The 22,200-nt window shown below is 32.6% G+C and overlaps 1 long non-coding RNA gene across 1 annotated transcript in view; it reads right to left on the reverse strand.

Moving 5' to 3' along the window:
- Nucleotides 1-4,378: 4,378 nt before the first annotated feature.
- Nucleotides 4,379-22,200, reverse strand: part of LOC141553623 (uncharacterized) — a 255,257-nt gene continuing 237,435 nt past the window's right edge. Inside the window, exon 3 of the long non-coding RNA XR_012485552.1 lies at nucleotides 4,379-4,634. This is a non-coding gene — a long non-coding RNA (uncharacterized LOC141553623). The remainder of the gene's footprint in view (nucleotides 4,635-22,200) is intronic.

Genomic DNA, 22,200 nt, shown 5'->3' on the forward strand with positions numbered 1-22,200 from the left:
AAGTAGAGTAAAGCTATCAGCCGATACCAGAATTTTCTGTCATGGTAGATTTTCTAACCCCTGAAACCTTTCCAGCGCAGTTAGCACAGTAAGCTAGCCTTTAGTCTCTGTCTGTGCTGTTCCTTTTCCCCCCTCCCTTCATTACAGACCTTTTCTGATGAAGTTCCAGGTTCTCTTCAGCTAGTAAGTTGTTGTGTTTCTAATCTTCATGATTTTTACCAATCCAGTGTTATTTTTGAGGCTGAATTAATTAATTGGTATTGAGGGTAAGGGAAAGCCTTGAATTTCCTGTGGATCTTCTCTGCCATCTTGGCTCCACCCCCAAATGTATATCTTCTAAACAACATATTGTAGAATTCTGTTTTTTACTCTACTCTGCTTTTTGTTTCCATTTTGTCATAACAAGTTATGCATATCTCTCCATCCCATTTTCTCCCCCTATGCCCTTTTGTTTTCTCTTCCACCCAGTCCCTCTTTTGTAGTGTTTTGTTTCTAATTCATTCAGCACTGACTCTATCATCCTCTTTATCATCCTTTCTCTTTTCTATTACCAGTTTCTCTTAGTGTTTCTGTCCTTTCTTCAATCCATCCCTTTCCTTTACTTTCTCCTACTTCTTTATAGAGAAAGATACATTTCTATCCCCAAGTGAGTGAATGTCATTTCCTCTTTGAATCAAAACTATTGAGATTAAACTTCAGGCAATCCTCATTCCTGTCCCTTTTTTTCCCTCTAATTTATTAGCTTTTTTATGTCTCTTCATGTGATCTAATGTATGCCATTTTATGTTTACTTTCTTCTTATCCCAGTAAAATCTTTTTTTTCTAACTCTTACTGTCTTTTTCTTTGATATCATCACAACAAGATTAATTCATACTCAAAATCCCAGTCCCCTCTAAGTGCCCCAATAAAAGGTACAGTTCTCAAGATATACAAGTATAATTATGCCATGCATTGATGTAAACAATTTAACTATTAAATAAAATATGCTTTAACTGTTTGCCTTTCTATGCTTCTCTTGAGTCTTGCATTTATAGATCAAATTTTCTGTTTTAAAGCTTTCTTTCCAATAAAAATGATTGAATTTATCTTACTTCATTCAGTTTCTACCTCCTCCCCTGCAATATGATAATAATTCTTACTGGGTAATTAATTCTTCTTTATAATCACAGGTCCTTTGTGTTCTGGAATATGGTATTCCATGCCCTTTAATTGTGTATTGTAGACATTGCCAGATTCCTAGTAATCCTGACTATTGCTCTTCAATATTTGAATTGTTTTTTTTTTTTTTTTTTTTTTTTTTTTTTCTGGCAGCTTGCAGAATTTTTGGTTGAGTTCACAATTCTGTAGTTTCACAACACTGTTTCTTGGAGTTTTCCTTGTGGGATCTCTTACTGGAGGTGATCTATGTATTCTTTCAATGACTATTTTGCTTTCTAGTTCTAGTATATTAGATTTCCATAATGATCTCTTGAAGAATGCTAACTAGGCTCCAATAATTTGTAAATTGTCTCTCCTAGATTTATTTTATAAATCAGATTTTTTTTAATAAGGTAATTAAATTTTTGTTTCAATTTTTAAAGTTATTTTTGGTTTGTTTGAATGAGAGTCAATACCTGCCATTTGCCTGGTTCTAATTTTTAAAATGTAATTTTAATTTCGTTTTTGTATTTCTTTTTCTATTTGTTTAATTCCAATGTGTTGTTTTCTTAAGTGATTTTTTTTTTGCATTTGATAATTGTGCTTTTTAAGGAATTGTTTTCTTTTTCCAAGCTGTTGATTCTCTTGCCTACCTTTCATTTCATTTCCATTTTTTTCTTGTACTTTTATTTGATTTTTAAATTTGCCTAGCTCTGGTCTGTGGTGCAGGTGTTGCTGCCCCAGAGTTTTTGTACAGCTCTGAGCCTTTGCGTTGAGCCCACAGCAGAGAGTAGCCCTACCTGCTCTCTCCAATCCATTTGAATTCTGTGTTGAGACTAAAGGCTGCCCTACTGGCCTGTTCTGCTACTAGGCCAGAACAGAGGTAGTTACTTGTTGATGTGCTGTGATCTAGGCTCTCTCACTGGCTTTCTAGGATACCCATTTCACTCTAGTGACACTTAACTTTCTTGAAGTTTATCTAATTTATTTTGAGCTGGGGAGTGTTTTCATTCCATGAGACTCTGTTCAGAGGTTTGGTTTCATGTTGTTTTTGTTAGAAAATGTGTAAGCTTGAGCAGTTTCTTCACTTTATTTCATCATCTTGGCTCAGCCTGTGAACTCAAAATAAAATAAAATTTACAATATAATTTATGAAACTTATAAGAGATAAGACTTAGCAAAGAGATGTGACTACTAGAATTGAATTCAATATTTGTTTACAAGTTTTTGCACTGTCAGCCTTCTATGTATAAGCATGGGAAAGTTACTGAACTGCTTGACAGGCTTAAATAATTCTCACATATTATAATTTATGCATAATAAAAGGATCAGAGTTTTAGAGCTGAAACACTTTTGAAGGCAAAGAATCTTAGCATGGGCACGATTTACAAATAAGGAGAATGACGCTTATTAAATGATTTGTTGAGGTTCAGATATTGATTATCCAAGGAAAATTCAAATTTAGTTTTTTCCTGACACTAAATCCAGTTCTCAATCTATTGGAAAGCCAGCCCGTTTCTTAGCATCTAATATGCATGAGTGGAGGGAATTTGGATATTAGGGTTTTCCCATGCCTAAGATTATGTTGATTAAAATATTTGTGAGATTCCAGCAAGAATATTTCATCTATTATGAAATATATTCATGATTGTGACTCTGGGATTTATATAGGCTCTTTATATTCTACCATCATTTGATGCTATGGTTCAAGCTAATGGAATATTTTATGTGACCTCTAGTTTGTTTAACTTGCAAAAATAAATTACCACCAGTTTTAAAATTTATTTATTTAAACTTTATTTAAATTTATTTAATTTCAATTAGACATTGGAAGATAAAGAGTGGGAAAGTACCATATAGATATATATTCTAATTTCTTTTTACTTATGGACATCAATGTACCATGATTTTTTTTTTCTTTTGGTATTGGTTTTATTTGTTTTCTCTAATAAGAAGCTCTGGGCCTCATTTCCTTTAAGTGTAAAACAAAATTGTGAAAAGCAATTATCTCTATGACCTCTTCCAGATCTATCTATGATTCTGTGATATATTTCAACTTCACTTTTTACATTTTCATTAGATTATTTTCAGTTAAAGGTAATTAGACAGTTTTATATATCTGTCAGTCTTTTATACTAGGTACATAAAATAATAATTAAAGGTGGTTGTTGTTATCTGTTCTTAACTTTCAAAGATCAAGGACATCATGGGATAATGTCAACTTGTACATGAATTGAATGTAAGTGAGGCATATTTGCTTAAAATAATCATGTTTTCTTTCTTCCAGAGTCATAAAAGTCCGGTGAAAAGAAAAAAAATCATGATCGTTGGAGATGGCTCAATATGCAGTAAATAATCTTGGCTTCTCTGATATCTGACTAAATTCTGAGGATTCCATAACTGCCTTCATGAATGTTGGAACACATTTCTCTAATCCTTCCATTCTGACATGAGGAATATTCACATAAGTAGGGCTCACACCTCTTCTGTTTACTAATGGGAACCAAGAAAATGACTCAACAAGTCCTTACATAAGAAGTGCTAGTCCTTTCTAAAAACAAAGTATATTCCCCAAGGAACCTTAGAAGTCATCCCTGTCCAGATCCCTTACTTTATATGTGACAGAAACAGAGACTTGGTCACTTTAAGTGTCTTGCCCAAAGTTTCTTAAATAATGATAATCTAAGGAAATATTTGATTCAAAGTCCTTTTGATTTAGTGGAGTTACTGTTTATATAACTTCGCCACATATTCTAGATTTTGTTTTCCAGTGAATAACAGATGATTAATCAAATAGGACTATGTTACTGAAATATACCTAATAATATAGATATGAGAGTAAACATTTTTTCTTTCTTTCTTCTTCCTTCTATCTTCCCTATCTTCTCTTCTTCCTCCTTCTCCTTCTTCTCTTCCTCTTTCTTCTCCTCTTACTCCTCCTTCTCCTCCTCCTTTTTCCTTCTTTCTTCCTTCTTTCTTCTTTCTACTATACAATATAAATACCTCTAATTTAAATGTAAAACCCTAAGAAGAATTGTTTTTCTTTTGAAAAATATAAGGATGATAATTATATATAATTATATATAAACAGGTGTTGATAAAAAACCAATAGGATTTTTCAAAACTGATAAAATCAGTCACCACCTGTTTTGGTTAATAAGAATTGTTTACAAGCTAGGCAGCTGGGAAAGAATGGCATTATGAGTTGATATTGTTCATTAAAATTTTTGGCATGGAAATAATTTTATTTCAAAAAAAACTTTAAAAATCTAATTTTTAAAGCCAAAAAAGTAGAGTCGAGTGAAAATGAGCAGCTGTGAGTAGACAGATGGAATTAGGGGAAAGAAAATACAGCCAAATATTTGGACAAATATAATTGCCTCTCTCTCTTTGTCTCTGTTTCTTTGTCTCTGTCTCTGTCTCTCTCGCATCTCTCTTTGCTTCTCTCTCAACATAAGATGTTTTGTTAAGTTTTGTGTGATTTTTCTTGATTCAACTAGAACGGAAAAGAGAAGAAATATGGTCAGCATAAAATTGTCTCATCCTTTTAGTATTTTCTTACATCACAAATAAGGTAAAAAATGGGGAGATTGGATAATGGTAATAAAATAATATAAAACACAATACATTCATGATTTTAAATATTGCCATGACTTGAATAGCAAAATGAAAAAAATTGGATAAAAGATATACTATAGTAAGGGAGAAAAGGGAACTAGCACAAAGTCCTACAAAAAATGACACAGGGATATGAATATATAGAAAATGTAATGTGAATTTTATTTTTTTTCCCCCTGCAGTAAAAGTTAGCTGGTTCAGCATTCTAAGAACTAGAAATCTCTATTAACTGGCACATTGTGTTTCCAGCCAAAACAGCAGGTGGGAGTAAATAGCAGGGGAGAATGAAGTCTATAAAGAAGAAAAGATTCCATACTTTTGCAGTGTGATAGGCTGAGTACACTGAAGTGTCTCAAAACCCTGCATTGGCTCAAAAGGGATGAGTTGAGACTGTGACCAATAGTATTGGGAAGCTATATGGAAATTACAAATGTTTTGAGTTCTAGAAAACCAAAGTATACTGATAAATAAGTAAAGTTACTCGTGAAAAAAGAAGCAAAAAAAATGGGAAAACTATTCACCTTATGACTGTATAACTAAATTTATAGAGAAAAAAGATCATATCAAACTACTATTATATATATTATACACACACACACACACACACACACACACACACACACACATATATATATATATATATATATATATATATATATATATATATATATATATATATATATATATATATATATATATATATATATAAAAGCATTGAGAAAATGGCTAAGTAACAGAGAAAAACAATATTTTGTTCTTTTAAAATAATCATACTTGACACTTCTGCAAGGCCATTTAAATATATGCACATATGGGTGCATGTACACATACATATATGTGTATGTATATACCCATACAAACATCATGTATCCATATACAGTATATATGCTAAGGCTTGACATATTAAATAAGAATAATTGACTAAATTATTAAGTTCAAATGTTCAAATAGAACATAAATTTTTTTTTGGAATGTAACTTTCAGATGATGGGACACTTAGACCTATTATAGAAAGTGTATTAGAATGATGGCTAAGAGTCAATTCCCCTTTTGTGTATTTTGAGAAATACAGGTGTAGAAAAAGAGGACATAGTATATGTATGTATATGCATATGTGTGCATGTCTATTAAACTGGCCTCATATCTGTCTAGCAGATTTATAAAATAAGGCTCTCCATTTTATATAATTCTGAACATAGAACAGTGTTTTCAAAATGTCATTATTATTCCCACAGTCAAACAGCACTACTCTCTAATGGAGATAGCATCTCTGCAATAGGAAAGCTCCCTGTCTGTAATGTGCTCCCCATTGTCCTTTTTGCTGAAAACAAACAACAACAAAGACATAAGGCAGCATAAGATAGGGTTGGCTACAATTGATTATGAGAAATAATATTATTGGCAAATGTATTCCATAACATATTTGTGGGTGTGTTTGTTTGTGTGTGTGTGTGTGTGTGTTTGTGTGTGTGTGTGTGTATTGCTGATGCAATTGGGGTTAAGTGACTTGTCCAGGGTCACACAGCCAGGAAGTGTTAAGTGTCTGAGATCAGATTTGAACACAGGTCCTCCTGACTTCAAGGCTGGTGCTCTATCCAGTATGCCATCTAGCTACCCCCATAACAGATATATGTTTAAGGAAAATAAATAGAATTAATGGCTAGACACAGTGGAACCCACTTTTTCTTTGCTCTGTGTACTGACTTTCTTCCCCTCTTTTACTATAGGAATGAGTAGCTAGAGAAAGCATATTCATTCCCAGGTTCCATTCAGCCTGCTCATTTAGAGGGTATCTTTTGCAATCTCAACAAAAGGTACTATAGATTTGGGAGGTACCATCTGCTGCCATCACTGCATCAATCACACTGATGCTTTAGGATCACAGTCAGTTCTTTTTTCTTCCATTCTTATTCTCATAAAATTTTGTGGAACTCTATTTTCATTTCTCTGATAACTGATCTCATATGAGTTTCCTCACTTCACAAACTGGGAATCAAAAATATAAAGGGGTTTTGTGTTCAGGTAGCTTATATATGTATAATACATAGATGTATGTTAAAGCAGAAAACTGTAAATCATGGTGATGCTTATCAATTGGGGAATGGTTGAAGAAATTGTTGTATATGAATATAATGGAATAATATTGTTCTATAATAAATGATGAAAAGGCTGATTTTAGAAAACAACAACAACAAAAAAAAATCTTGAAAGCCTTACTTGGATTAATTCTAAGTGAGCAAAATCAGGACATTATACATAATCACATCAGCATTATGTGGGTGATCAACTTTGATAGAATTTGCTTTTCTCAACAATACAATGATCTAAAACAATTCTGAGATTCATGATGGAAAATTGTATCCACATCTAAAGAAAAGACTATGACTTCGGAATGCCAATTGAAATATAGTATTTTTCCATTTTTTTTCTTATTTTGTTTTTCTTTTTTCTTTCTAATGTTTCCCTCCCCCTTTATTCCTAGTTCTTCTTTTATAACATGACTAATGTGGAAATGATTAATATGATTGTGAATTCATTGCTATCTTGGGAAGAGGTGAGGGGAGAGGGGAAAAATGGAAATAAAAATTGTATAAAAGTACATATTTTTCAAAATATTATACATGTAGGCAAAATAAATTGACACATACATATGTATACATATATGTGTGTATATATCCATGTGGCTATGTATGTATGTATATATATATATATATATATATATATATATATGTGTGTGTATTAACTTACAGTCACATAGTGATAATGATTCTTATTTCATAGCTGAACTAAGTGACTAATGTTAAATTAATTTACTATGACACACATGTAAATTGTCAGAGATAGAGCATCTAAGTGGAAAATAAGAAAAAATGCAAAAAACAATGTTAAAAATTTCTAAAGCTCTTGAAATTCAAAGAGAAGAAGGTAGGTAGCTCTTGCACCTAACAAGTTTACATGGTGATGAAAGAAACACATATAAGTATAGAATAGAAGGAAAATTCCAGGAGAAAGAGAAGTTAAATTATGAATTCTAGTAGTCTGTTTTCTCCATTTGGTTTAATAGTGCAATTTAAAAAACAAGAAAGCTAAATTTCACTAACAAAGATATAACAGCCTACTGAAATAAGGGAAAAGTACAAATATGTTCTCTGCCCTTGATTTATATGCATGTGTGTGTGTGTGTGTGTATCAAAGTTTAATTACATTTTAACATAGATAATAATAAGCTGGGGAGTGTTCAACCAAGATACCAAGATGTTGCCAAACAATAGCATATAAGAATTTATTGAAGAAACTGGGTATGTTCCACCTGGATAAGAGAAGAATTAGTAGGAATATTATAGTTGCATTTCAGTTCTTTTTCTTTAAAGCAAATAGAAAATAGGAAATGATGAATGAAAAACACTATCACATGCACTGTAAAACATATGAAGAGATTCAAAATATTTAGCAATATATTTCCATTTTAAGAAAATAGATAAAATAATAAAACATATTGTATTTGGAACTACTTTGCTTTTTTATAGATGTTCTTTTGGTATCTGCTTCCCATGTTTTCTGTTTTTTTTTTTCTTTTTTTCTTCCCTCTCACTTCCCCCAAGCATGCATGCACATGTGTTTTATGTATGTATGCATACATATAAATGCACATATGCATATGTGGATGTATAACTATATATACATATATGGATATAAACATGCATACATATATACCTACATATGTACTTATTACCTTGTTTCCTTTCCCTGCTAACTATTCAGCTTTACTTTTACCTGCTAACTTGTATTGATATTACTTACTATTTTTCTATCCCTCAATAATTCCTCTCCTATCCTCTCCCCTCACCCTTTTCCTCCCTCTTTACCTTGTTCCCTTTAATCTACTCACATTATTCTATTCCCATTTATCTCCACACCCTTCTGTATCCCACCTTGTCCTATTCCCTCCCCTTCTTATTTTATTATAGATTTTGGATAGTGCTATACCCCTATGCCCTTGTGGACACATATGCACACACACACACACACAAACAGACACACACACACACGTGTGTGTGTGTGTGTATTTGTGTGTGTTGTTCATTTTAGCTCATTCCTGATGTGAGTAGAATTTCAGAATTACCTCTTCCCCCATCTTATTCATCCATGTCAGTTCTTGTTCTCATACCTTATACATATAAAATAACTACTATTTTTAGGTTTTCTTGTAGTTTTGCTTTTTATAATCACATCATATTCAACCCTACCCCAATCTTTCTTTTTGATTACCCAACTGATAATGACAATTTGAAATAGGGCTTACATTTCTATGTATAAAATGTAGTTTGCTCTTATTGAGTCTCTTGAAGTCAGATTTTTATATTGTCTTGTATATTGAATTATTTACTGACTTTATATTATTTTTGCCCCCAAGTCCTGAAACTCTGACACTAATGAATGTATCTTGTTTTGTTGTTTATTCATCACCTTATTTTATATATTTATGTATTCAAAATAATGTTTATTCAACATTATACTTATTTTAACTAGGGATATAGTTCAGCCACAACCTCAGTTCTTTTTACTGGCAAAATATTATATTCCAGGATGTTCACTCTTTTATTTTATTCAGTAATAAGTCTTATGAGAATATAATTGTAGTTAAAGTATATATGAGTAATATTCATGGGGGGTAGAATTATACCTGCACCCTTTACTAACAAGGCATAGTTCCATAATAATGACCTTTCTCAGAGATGAGATTCCTGGATGATTCCTGGATGAATAACCTTTTCCTTAATCTTTATGTTTTACCTCTTTCATTTCTTGAGTATTTTCTTTCTTTACATTTCAGGTAAAGTTCAAATGTGGGACTGGGAATTTTTCTATGAACTATAAATAAAATATGAATTAAGGAAGAAGTACATAGCCATGACCAAATGATTGCTCTATTAAGTTTGAATAGAGATTACCGGCCATCATAATTTCTTAACTCACTTATAAACATACATATTGCCCATCATTATCTATGTGTGCCAGGGAAAGAACTCTGGGAGATGATGATGAACCATTACATAGAATTCCTAAATCCCTCTATTTTTGTCAGCCTGCATTTTTTATTTCCTTCACAGGCTAATTGTATACTATTTCAAAGTCTGATTCTTTTTGTACATCAAAATAACTGCTTGGATGTATACATATATTGTATTTAACTTATACGTTAACATATTTAAAATGTATGGGTCAACCTGACATCTTGGGGAAGGAGTGGGAGGGAAGGAGGAGAAAAGTTGGAACAAAAGGTTTTGCAATTGTCAATGCTGAAAAATTACTTATGCATATAACTTATAAATAGAAAGCAATAATAATAATAATAATAATAATAATAATAATAATAATAATAAAAGACAGATAAATCCTTTAAAATATGTGTGTATATATATATGTGTGTATATAAATATATAGTAATATATTATATATATGTATATATACATATATGTGTGTGTGTGTATAAAAATATATATATCCAGAAAAATACAAACAGAAAAAGGCACATGTACAGAGATTTAATTGTGCACAGATTGTGGCTATACAGGTAAATGAGTTCCTTAAATAATAGAATACTTTGCTGAAGTTCCCAATGAAGTGATTTTTATTGTAGGTTCCTAACAAATATTTATGAAATGGAATTAAATGTAGCACCAGAATAATTCATTGGTGGAGACTTTGATAAACAAGGATTCTAATTTTGCAAATGCATTTCATATAAGTTTAAAATTTCACTTTTATTTAAATAATAAATAAACTCTGCAAATTGAATAAATTATCACAATGAGATAGAGGCATTATTTAACATGGGAAAAACAATTTGAATAGAAGTAATTACATATAATAATAATAATAATTCAAATAACATAATTTAAAAAGAGTCCTTGCTTTAATATATGTATATATTTTATAAGAGCTGATGAAATTCTCTCAACCATTATATTATTCATTCAAAATTATATTTTTGAAATTCAATAAAATAAAATCTTCTCCCATCTACTTCCTCCTTGTCAGTTCTTGTTCTTGCATCTCATACATTTAACACAACTAAATCAAGAGTATAATGGTTTCTGTGTTCGAATGAGGTAGGTTGGAGAAGTAGATTGAGGAATAATGAGCTTAAGGTAATTGAAGGAAAATAAGTATGTGTTTTGAAACCCCTACTATAAGTGAATGCATAAGAGAGAGGAGGAAGACCATGAATTGAGCTTTGAACTATTGAGGCAGAAAGGTGAATGTACTGGGATCAATATATAAATGAATGCCAATATTATTTTGTATTAAATGATAAATTTAAAGAACATACATCTTGAAGGAGAAATACTGAGTGATAGTGGCAAAGGCTGAGCGATAGTGGCAAAGGGAGAGCTTGGAAATGGCAATGAGATATCACATCAATATGTCAAAAATCATTTATTATCTATCATCTTTGTTCTGTAAACTGGATTAAATGTTGAAATACAAAGAAACTAGGCTTTGCACTCAGAAAGTATTCTTCTGCCTCCCACTGAACAATGATTCAGAAGGAATGATTGAAATTAAAATTTTTCCAGGAATACAACATTTTCTTTCTTTCTTTTTTTCTTTCTTTCTTTCTTTCTTTCTTTCTTTCTTTCTTTCTTTCTTTCTTTCTTTCTTTCTTTCTTTCTTTCTTTCTTTCTTTCTTTCTTTCTTTCTTTCTTTCTTTCTTTCTTTCTTTCTTTCTTTCTTTCTTTCTTTCTTTCTTTCCTTCCTTCCGAGGCTGGGATTAAGTGACTTGCCCAGGGTCACACAGTTAGGAAGTGTCAAGTGTCTGGTCAAGAGACCAGATTTGAACTTGGGGCCTCCTGAAATCAAGGCTGGTGCTCTATTCACTGCACCACCTAGCTGCCCCTGGAATACCATATTTTCAGAAGAAATCCAGGACTCAATATTAGAAGATGGAAAGAAAATGTTTTAGGATGAAAATAAATTTATTAATCAAGAAGTCAACATTCAACCAATCAATTTCAGAATCATTTATGTGTCATTCACTGTACTGCTAGAGATTTTTTTTTTTTTTTTTTTTTTTTTTTTTTAACCTCTGGTCATAAATTCCTTCCTCCTCCACAAGTCTGAGAGGTAGATTATCCTCTGTTCCTCTAATCTATTTATTATCTCCCTCTTTATGCCTAAATCATGGACCCATTTTGATCTTATCTTGGTATATGGTGTTAAGTGTGGATCCATATCTAATTTCTGCCATACTAATTTCCAGTTTTCCCAACAGTTTTTTCCGAATAATGAATTTTTATCCCTAATGTTGGAATCTTTGGGTTTGTCAAAGATTAGATTGCTATAGATGTACCCTTTTTTGTCCTTTGTATCTAATCTGTTCCACTGATCTACCGGTCTATTTCTTAGCCAATACCAAATGGTTTTGGTGACTGCTGCTATATAATATAGCTTTAGATCAGGTACACTTAGACCACCTTCCTCTGAGTTTTTTTTCATTAGTTCCCTTGCAATTCTTGACCTTTTATTCTTCCATATGAATTTTGTTGTTATTTTTTCTAGGTCATTAAAATAGTTTCTTGGGAGTCTGATTGGTATAGCACTAAATAAATAGATTAGTTTGGGGAGTATTGTCATCTTTATTATATTCGCTCGGCCTATCCAAGAGCACTGAATGTCTTTCCAATTATTTAAATCTGATTTTATTTTTGTGGCAAGTGTTTTGTAATTTTTCTCATATAATTCCTGACTTTTCTTTGGTAGATGGATTCCCAAATATTTTATACTCTCAACATTTGTTTGGAATGGAATTTCTCTTTGTATCTCTTGCTGTTGCATTTTGTTAGTGATATATAAAAATGCCGATGATTTATGTGGATTTATTTTGTATCCTGCCACTTTGCTGAAATTTTGAATTATTTCTAGTAGCTTTTTAGCAGAGTCTTTGGGGTTCTCTAAGTATACCATCATGTCATCTGCAAAAAGTGATAGTTTAATTTCCTCATTTCCTACTCTAATTCCTTGAATCTCTTTCTCTGCTCTTATTGCCGAGGCTAGCGTTTCTAGTACTATATTGAATAGTAATGGTGATAGTGGGCAACCTTGTTTCACTCCTGATCTTACTGGGAAAGGTTGCAGTTTATTTCTATTGCATATTATGCTTACTGACGGTCTTAAATATATACTCCTGATTATTCTAAGGAATAATCCATTTATTCCTATACTCTCAAGAGTTTTTAGTAGGAATGGATGTTGGATTTTGTCAAATGCTTTTTCTGCATCTATTGAGATGATCATATGGTTCTTATTAATTTGATTATTAATATGGTCAATTATATTAATAGTTTTCCTAATATTAAACCAGCCCTGCATTCCTGGAATAAATCCTACTTGATCATAGTGTATTATCTTGGAGATGATTTTCTGAAGTCTTTTTGCTAATATCTTATTTAAGATTTTAGCATCAATATTCATTAAGGAGATTGGTCTATAATTTTCTTTCTCAGTTTTCGATCTACCAGGTTTAGGTATCAGTACCATGTCTGTGTCATAAAAGGAATTTGGTAGGACTCCTTCATCCCCTATTTTTTCAAATAATTTATATAACATTGGGGCTAATTGTTCTTTAAATGTTTGGTAGAATTCACATGTGAATCCATCTGGCCCTGGGGATTTTTTCCTGGGGAGTTGATTAATAGCTTGTTCTATTTCTTTTTCTGAAATGGGACTATTTAAGCAATTTATCTCCTCCTCTGTTAATCTAGGGAGCCTATATTTTTGGAGGAAGTCATCCATTTCACTTAAGTTATCAAATTTATTGGCATAAAGTTGGGCAAAGTAACTCCTTATTATTTCTCTAATTTCCTCTTCATTGGTGGAAAGATCCCCCTTTTCATTTGTAAGACTATCAATTTGATTTTCCTCTTTCTTTTTTTTGATCAAATTTACCAAAGGTTTATCTATTTTATTGGCTTTTTCATAAAACCAACTCTTGGTTTTATTTATTAATTCAATAGTTTTTTTACTTTCAATTTTATTGATTTCTCCTTTTAATTTTTGTATTTCGAGTTTAATTTTTGGTTGGGGGTTTATAATTTGGTCTTTTTCTAGCCTTTTAAGTTGTAAGCCCAATTCGTTAATCTTCTCTTTCTCAATTTTCTTCAAATAAGCCTCTAAAGATATAAAATTTCCCCTTATTACCGCTTTAGCTGCATCCCAAAGATTTTGATATGATGTCTCATCATTATCATTATCTTGGGTGAAATTGTTAATTGTTTCTATAATTTGCTCTTTCACCCAGTCATTCTTTAAGATGAGATTATTCAGTTTCCAATTACTTTTTGGTCTATTTACCCCTAACTTTTTACTGAATGTAGCTTTTATTGCATTGTGATCTGAGAAGAAGGCATTTATTATTTCTGCCTTCCTACATTTAATTTTGAGATCTTTATGTCCTACTATATGGTCAATTTTTGTATAGGATCCATGAACTGCTGAGAAGAAAGTATATTCCTTCCTATTGCCATTCAGTTTTCTCCAAAGGTCTATCATACCTAGTTTTTCTAATGTTCTATTTACTTTTTTAATTTCTTTCTTGTTTGTTTTGTGGTTTGATTTGTCTAAATCTGAGAGTGCAAGGTTGAGATCTCCCACTATTATAGTTTTACTGTCTATTTCTTCTTGCAGTTCTCTTAACTTTTCCTTTAGAAAGTTAGATGCTATACCACTTGGTGCATATATGTTTAGTATTGATATGGCTTCATTATTTATGCTCCCTTTCAGCAGGATATAGTTTCCTTCCTTATCTTTTTTAACGAGATCTACTTCTGCTTTTGCTTGATCTGAGATAAGGATAGCTACCCCTGCTTTTTTGGCTTTACCTGAAGCATAATAGGCTCTGTTCCAACCTTTTACCTTTACTCTGTATGTATCTCCCTGCTTTAAGTGTGTTTCCTGTAGGCAACATATTGTAGGGTTCTGCTTTTTGATCCAATCTACTATCCGTCTCCGTTTGATGGGATCGTTCATCCCATTTACATTTACAGTTAAAATTACTAATTCTGTATTTCCTGCCATCGTATTATCCCCAGATTATGCTTTTTTCCCTTGATCCCCCTGATCCCCCTCCCCGATATTTAATTTACAGACCCCCCTTGTGACGCGCAACCCTCCCTCTTTTTTTTTTTTTTTTTTTTTAGGATCCCTCCCCCCTCCCTCCAAGTCCCTTCACTTATTCCCCTTTTCTTTTTCCCTTTTCCTCTCCCCCCTTTTAATGAGGTGAGAGAAAGTTCTCTGAAAAACAAATATGTTAATTATTTACTCTTTGAGCCTCTTCTGATGAGAGTAAGATTCACACAATGATTCTCCCCCTCACTAAGTTCCCTCAGATATGGTGTATTTTCTATGTCTCTTCCTGGGATGTAGTTTCCCTCTTTTTATCACTCCTTCCCCTTTTTCTGAACCGACCTCCTTCCCTTTACTACACCCCCCTTTTTTTCTTTTATATCAGTAAAATCAAATTATCCTTGAGTATTTTTTATATACCCACAACAGAGTTACAGTTCTCAAGGGTTCTGTGTACCTTTTTCTGTTTCTCTTCAGTCTTGTGGATGTAGATCAAATTTTTTGTTTAAGTCTGGTTTTTTTCTTAGAAACATATAGAATTCCTCTGTTTCATTGAATGACCATCTTCTTCCGTGGAAAAAGATGCTAAACTTAGCTGGGTAGTTCATTCTTGGTTGCAGTCCTTGATCTTTTGCCTTACGGAATATCAGGTTCCAGGCCCTTCTATCTTTTAATGTGGAGGCAGCCAGATCTTGGGTGACCCTTATTGTGGCACCTTGGTATTTAAATTGTTTTTTTCTAGCTGCTTGCAGGATTTTCTCCTTTGTGTGGTAATTCTGCAGCTTAGCCACAATATTCCGTGGTGTTCTTTTTTTAGGGTCTATTTCAGAAGGAGTTCGATGAATTCTTTCCACATCTACTTTCCCTTCTGTTTCTATTATCTCTGGACAGTTCTCTTTGATAATTTCTTGTAAAATAGAATCTAGGCTCTTTTTTTGGTCATAGTTTTCTGGAAGTCCAATAATCCGCAGATTATCTCTCCTAGATCTATTTTCCAGGTCTATAGATTTTCCCAGTAAGTATTTGACGTTGTTCTCCAGCTTCTCATTTTTTTTGTTTTGTTTGACTGATTCTTGGGTTCTCTGTGAATCATTCATTTCTATTTGTTCCATCCTGACTTTTAAGGAGTTATTTTCTTCTTTCACAGTTTTTAGTTCTTTTTGTAAATGCCCAATTTCGTTTTTAAATGAATTATTTTGCTCTATTGAATTTTTTTCCATTTCCCTAATTTTTTTTTTTTGAGAATTGTTTTCTTTTTCCAATTCAGAAATTCTATTTTCTTGAGACTTTTTTATCTTTTCCAATTCAGAAATCCTACTTTCCTGTGTTTTTTTAACCTTTTCTAATTCACTAATTTTGTTTCCCTGCATCTCCTGTGAATTCTTTATTTTTTCCAACTCCAATTTCAGGACGTTGTTATTCTCTATTATAACTTCCCTTTCCTTGCCCCATTTTTCTTCGATCTCCCTCAATTTCTTAAGAGCTTCTTCTAGGAGAGAGTTATGTGATGGGGGGCAGGAATCGTTCCCCTTTAGGTTGTTATCTTCTGAATCTTTGCTGTTAACTTCCTCGGGGTTGGATACCCGCTCTTTCTCTGTATAGAAGGAATCTATAGTTTTTCTAGCTTTTTTGCTCATACTTAAAAAATGTTTTGGGGTCTGTCTCTGGGGTAGGAAATTATTTACTTCTTTACCAGCTTCCTCCCAGACCGGATGGATGCAGCGGCCCCTGCGCCCGCGCTAAGAGAGAGCTCTGGGAGAGAGTTCCCCACCCCCTCCCTGGAAGTGCCTCAGAGGTGATTAGCACTGCTGTGCTTTGAGGGCGTAGAATAGTGAAGACAGCAAGAAGCTCAGCCTATGTGTCCGGGTGGGGAGTGGATGTCTGCAGCAGGTGACGTGAGAAGCCCCTGCGCTCAAACTGGAAGTGTCTGCCAGAAACCACGGTCCCAAGTTCAAAGGTTCCGCTTCTCTGGGACTTCCTGGAGCTGAGTTCCACTCCCTCCAGCTAAGCTAGGCCGTGTGTGTTGCCTTGGGCCGTATCCACCCACTTGTCAGTCTCTTAACTATTCTCAGGAGGTAGCTGAGGCCACACCCCCTGGTGCTGAGTCTGCGGAGTCAGCCGAGTCACCCCCAGGGTGGGGGGGGTGGGGGGGAAATCTAATCTGAGTTTTAAAACACTTTGGCTTTCTCTTCTGAACTGCCAAATAACCAGCAGAGAAGAGCCAACAGCCTGTGCCAGATTCCTTTACCTCAGTGGCTTCTCTGATCCCAGAGCCCCTCCCAGCGCAATGGGCGCAGTGTGCCCCTACCCCACCGTCTGTGCCGGTCTTTCTTATTCCTCCCCTGAGAACTGACCTTTCCTGTTGAAACTCCAGATTCTCTTCAGCTGGTAAGTCGTGCTTCCAGTCCTTGTGGTATCTATCAGTCCTGAGCTAATTTTGAGACTTAATTTATCTAATTGGTTGTGAGGGAGTGAGGACGTTCACTGAGTAGTGTGTTTCTTCTCCGCCATCTTGGCTCCGCCCCCGAGATTTTTTTTTTTAAAAGGCAGAGGAAACAGTGGAAAAAATGAGTGGATCTGGAATAGAACTGGGGGATTTTATTGGGATTGAATATAAAAGAAATAAAGTAATATTTTGGAGGTATGCAATGGAGTTGTAGATTGATATCTGAAGACTGATATAAAAGATTGGGAGACATAATTTCTGGGTAATTAATTATTTTGTTAGTTGTTGTTAGTAAAAATTAATAAAATGAATATTTGACCATCTCTCCTTTATCTTTGCAGGGTTTCTACTTACATCAAATTTACCCCCTACTACAATAATCCCTATAACAATACCTATCTTCACAAAACTCTCCGCCTTAATTGTAACTGTATTAGGAATCTTAATTGCCATTAAACTTAACTCACTAACAAACAAAATACCTAACAAATCCTTAATCCATATTCATAACTTCTCCAATATGCAAGGGTATTTCACACATATTTTCCACTGACTCAACCCACTAGTATATTTACACATAGGCCAACACATCGCTACCATACTCATTGATTTAAACTGATACAAAAAAACAGGACCCAAAAGTCAGGCCAACTTCCACAGCTCTGCATCATCTACCTCTACTTCTATTCAAAAAGGATTCATTAAAATATACTTCCTATCCTTTGTAATCTCTATTGCACTTACCTTAGTAATTATATAATTATAGACCTTGAACAATCTCTAAAACAACCAAAATAGTAATAAGCAAAATTCAGCCTAACAATACTATAGCTCACCCACCACAACTGTACAACAAGGACACCCTTAACAAATATGGATGATGGTAATATATATGGTCTTGGAAATGAAGGCCTTCCTGAGAGACACCAATAAATTCTGGTTAACAAATGAAAAGAAGTAAAGCCATCTATAGTCATATGAAAAAATGCTCTAACTCACTATTAATTAGATAAATGCAAATTAAAATTACTCTTAAGTACCACCTCATACCTTTCAGACTGGCTAAGGTGACAGGAAAAGATAATGATAAATATTTGAGGGGATGGTGAAAAACTGTAACACTAATTCATTATTGATGGAGTTGTAAAATGATCCAATCATTCTGGAAAGCAATCTGGAATTGTGTCCAAAGCGCTATCAAACTATAGAGCCAGATGTGCCTTTAGTGAGTCTGTATTCCAAGGAAATCATAAAAGAGGGAAAGGACACACAGGTGCAAAAATGTTTGTAGCAGCTCTTTTTGTGGTAGCAAGGAAGTAGAAATGAGGAGATGCCAATCAGTTGGAAATGCCTAAATAAGCTGTGGTATATGCATAATGGAATATTATTATTATTCTATAGAAATGATAAACAAGTTGATTTTAGAAAGGCCTGGAAAGATTTACATGAACTGAAGCTGAGTGAAACAAGCAGAATCAGGAATATATTGTACATAATTATAGCAAGAATGTGCAATGATAAACTATGAAAAAGTTATTTCTTTCAGTTTCAGTGGTCTAAAACAATCCCAATAAAATGTGGACAGAAAATGCCATCTTCATACAGAAAAAAAAAAAAAAAAAAAAAACTAAGGAAACAATATAAATCAATATTCATTTCTTTTTTCTATTTTTTTTTTAAACTCTGGCATAGTTTTTTTTTTTCCATTTTGCTCTGATTTTTTTCTCTCCCAACATAACCCATAAAGCAATGTGTGCTAAAATAAATAAATCCAAAGAGAAACAAATGAAAGAAAAAAAAAAAACTAAAAAGAAGAAAGACAATTATAATGAGAAGTGGACTTAATTTAATGAGGGCCTGGAAGACTTGACTTTGATTTTGTCAATCATGTAAAAATAAATATTATTTCAAACCAAATCACTCCCAACCTTCCACAATCTGGGCAAAGGATCTACTCCAATATCCAAGGCTAAGTAAAACACAATGGACTATAATTCACCTTAGATTATTATTATTATTATTTTTATTTCTTTTGTCGGCTAAGGTCTCTCATTGAGAATTGAAAAGCATATACCCCAGGGTTTTGGGCAATCTCATTATTCATAATTACTCTTTGGAAATTAAACCACTTGGAGGTTTGGTTATTTATTTGTTTGTTTTCTAAATGAGGAAATAAGAAGGGAAAACCATAATTCTAATTTAATAATTGATTATTAACATGAGCGAAATGACCCTTTAACTCAGGATTCAAAATCACTGCAATGAGAGTATAAGGAAAATGAAAAGAAATAAACTAATCTTTGAGAAATTAATTTAGTGTCTATGGATGGCGAGAAATCTGCTGAGACAGCTAAATGAATATACTAATATCCTCCCTTTGAGATTTAACACTGTAGCATATGGTAATGAGATGTCTTGTGAGCCCCAGAATCCATACCTCAAAGCAGGCAGAAACTGATGAAGAGTGAGTCTAAGCAAGGAGTAGCAAGTAACAATGGGATATGAGTCTTATTTGGGGAGTAGAATTAGAGCATTTCTTGAAATAAAAACCAGAACTCTCCCCATTGCATAATTTAGTGGAATTCCCTGAAGGCAAAACAAAGACTGATGGGTAAATGACTAAATCAAAATTATCAATCCTAAAATGTCAACTACACTGACAAAAGTTTTACCAAATCACTAAATGTACTGATCTGAAATCCACCAAATTAAGAGAATTGAAAAGGGTCACATTACAAAAAAAGTGTTTGAGGATAGAAATGAAGTCAGGTCTTTGTAATTTCAGGTCTTTCTGTCTATTCTGTTATTCAGGAGTCTTATGTCTTCCTCCCTTTTGTCTCTTTTCATATTGAATTTGGGAATTGACAAAGTATATACTGATTTGCCTTATGTCATGTGAGATTTTTCATACAACTATTTTATATTTTAATCCTTTAAAATTTATTAGCACATAAACTATGATATTTTATTGTTAGTGTTCATTTTGAGAAATGTGACACAAAAATGCTATTTTATGAAACATTTTTCTCATTCCCTTTGGGAACTCAATCATACCTTTTTCTGCCAATTCCTTCATTTTTTTCCAAAGAGCATTTCATAGGAATGCTTAATTTATCTTATTGTTTTTTTCTCTATCTTCACTAAGTGCAAGAATATCAGTATCAGTCATGTTAAGATTTTTCCAATTTGTTGAGAACCATTTGAACATAAAATTCTCACATTTAGAATAACAGTGGATGTAAAACTATTATTCATCCAATTTCTTTGAATTAATCTTGGTTTTTGAGGGAAGGAACAATGGGCTACACAAAAGTAAAAAAAATAATTTTGAATTTTCTTTAATTCTTTAATTTCATGGAATGACAGGAACAAAGTTTTCATTACCCAATGATTGACTTCTTTATTATAAATCTTTTGTGGTAGTTTAGGTTTTTTTTTTCAGTTTTATCTAACACTTTGTGATTTGATTTGGAGTTTTCTTGGCAAAGATACAGAAGGAATGTCATTTTCTTCTCCAGTTCAATATACAGATGAGGAATTGTAGCAAACAGGCTAAAATGACTTGTCCATCATTCCATAGTTAGTAAGAATATGTTTGAGGTCAGATTTAAACTCAGGTTCTATTGACTTTAGATGCAACATTCCATCCAATGCACTACCTATTCTTTAATGAATCTCTCTTTATATTTACCTAATTGGAGCTTAATCAGCTGCCTCACTCAATTAAAAGGGCTATATTTAAAACTGTGCAGCTTGATAGAAACACACAAAAATATTATTCTCTTGATAAATTTATTGAGAATCCATCCTTACCACACATCAGGAGAAGTATTTGGAGAAGGATTTAAAGCATATATGGTTGTGATATTATTAGAAAATTTGAGTGAAATAAAATGAGAAGGTTAAAGAAAACAGATTACTCCTAGTATAGATATTACTAAATATTTAAATAATGATAAGCTTCAGGAATAACTTATTTTAGTTTCTTCTCACTTTTTAACACTCAGTGACACCACACTAAATGTCAAACAACAGATAAAACATTATCTTTCAATAATATAATAATATTCTTTTATCTATCAAGAAACTATTTTACAAATAACAGTAAAAGATTTTATTTGATCACCAAATATTGGAGTACTTTAGAATAACAATTTTATAATAAAATAAGCTTGTATGCAAATAGTAACTTTGACATATTTATCAAATAATTAAAAAGTATCCTAGAAATATAAATTCATGGTTCTGGTATCACTATTTTTGTTAAGACAAATATTAATATTTTATAAATTAGGAAATGGACAGACCAAATACTAAAGCCTTTCTATTGTTGTATGGCTAAGTATAATAACATGTCAACCCATACACTGATAATTAAATAGCATTTTCAATTTACAATGTATTATATATGTATACATATACATGTATATATTCATATAATCTCACTTCCTCCTAGTAATAAGCTTTCTGAGATAAATTCTGCAAATATCATAGTACCTATCAATATAGATGAAACAACTAAGCTTGAGATGTTAAATTATTTGACTAGGATACATACGTGTTAAGTGCCTAAGGTGGAATTAAAATGAGATCTTCAAAACTGTGTGTCCAAAACTTTAATTACTCTAATTGATTTTTTTTTAATTTGTAAGCCTAGCATTTTACTTACCAATACTTAGTACTTGGTAAAGTATTATTGTAGTAGTAGTAGGTATTTGTTTGTTTGTTTTATTTTATTTTGTTTTTAAGTTCTCCATCCTACTCCATTCTAAAACTCTGCCTCTCTAGTGTAGTTATTGGAAACTTTGATTCTGCTTATCCAAATAATAGCCATTTTCCAGTGTCTAGCTTAAAATCTTTCTTATTATCACTA

This window comes from Sminthopsis crassicaudata, chromosome 1 (genome assembly GCF_048593235.1).
Source record: "Sminthopsis crassicaudata isolate SCR6 chromosome 1, ASM4859323v1, whole genome shotgun sequence".
Lineage (NCBI taxonomy): Eukaryota > Metazoa > Chordata > Mammalia > Dasyuromorphia > Dasyuridae > Sminthopsis > Sminthopsis crassicaudata.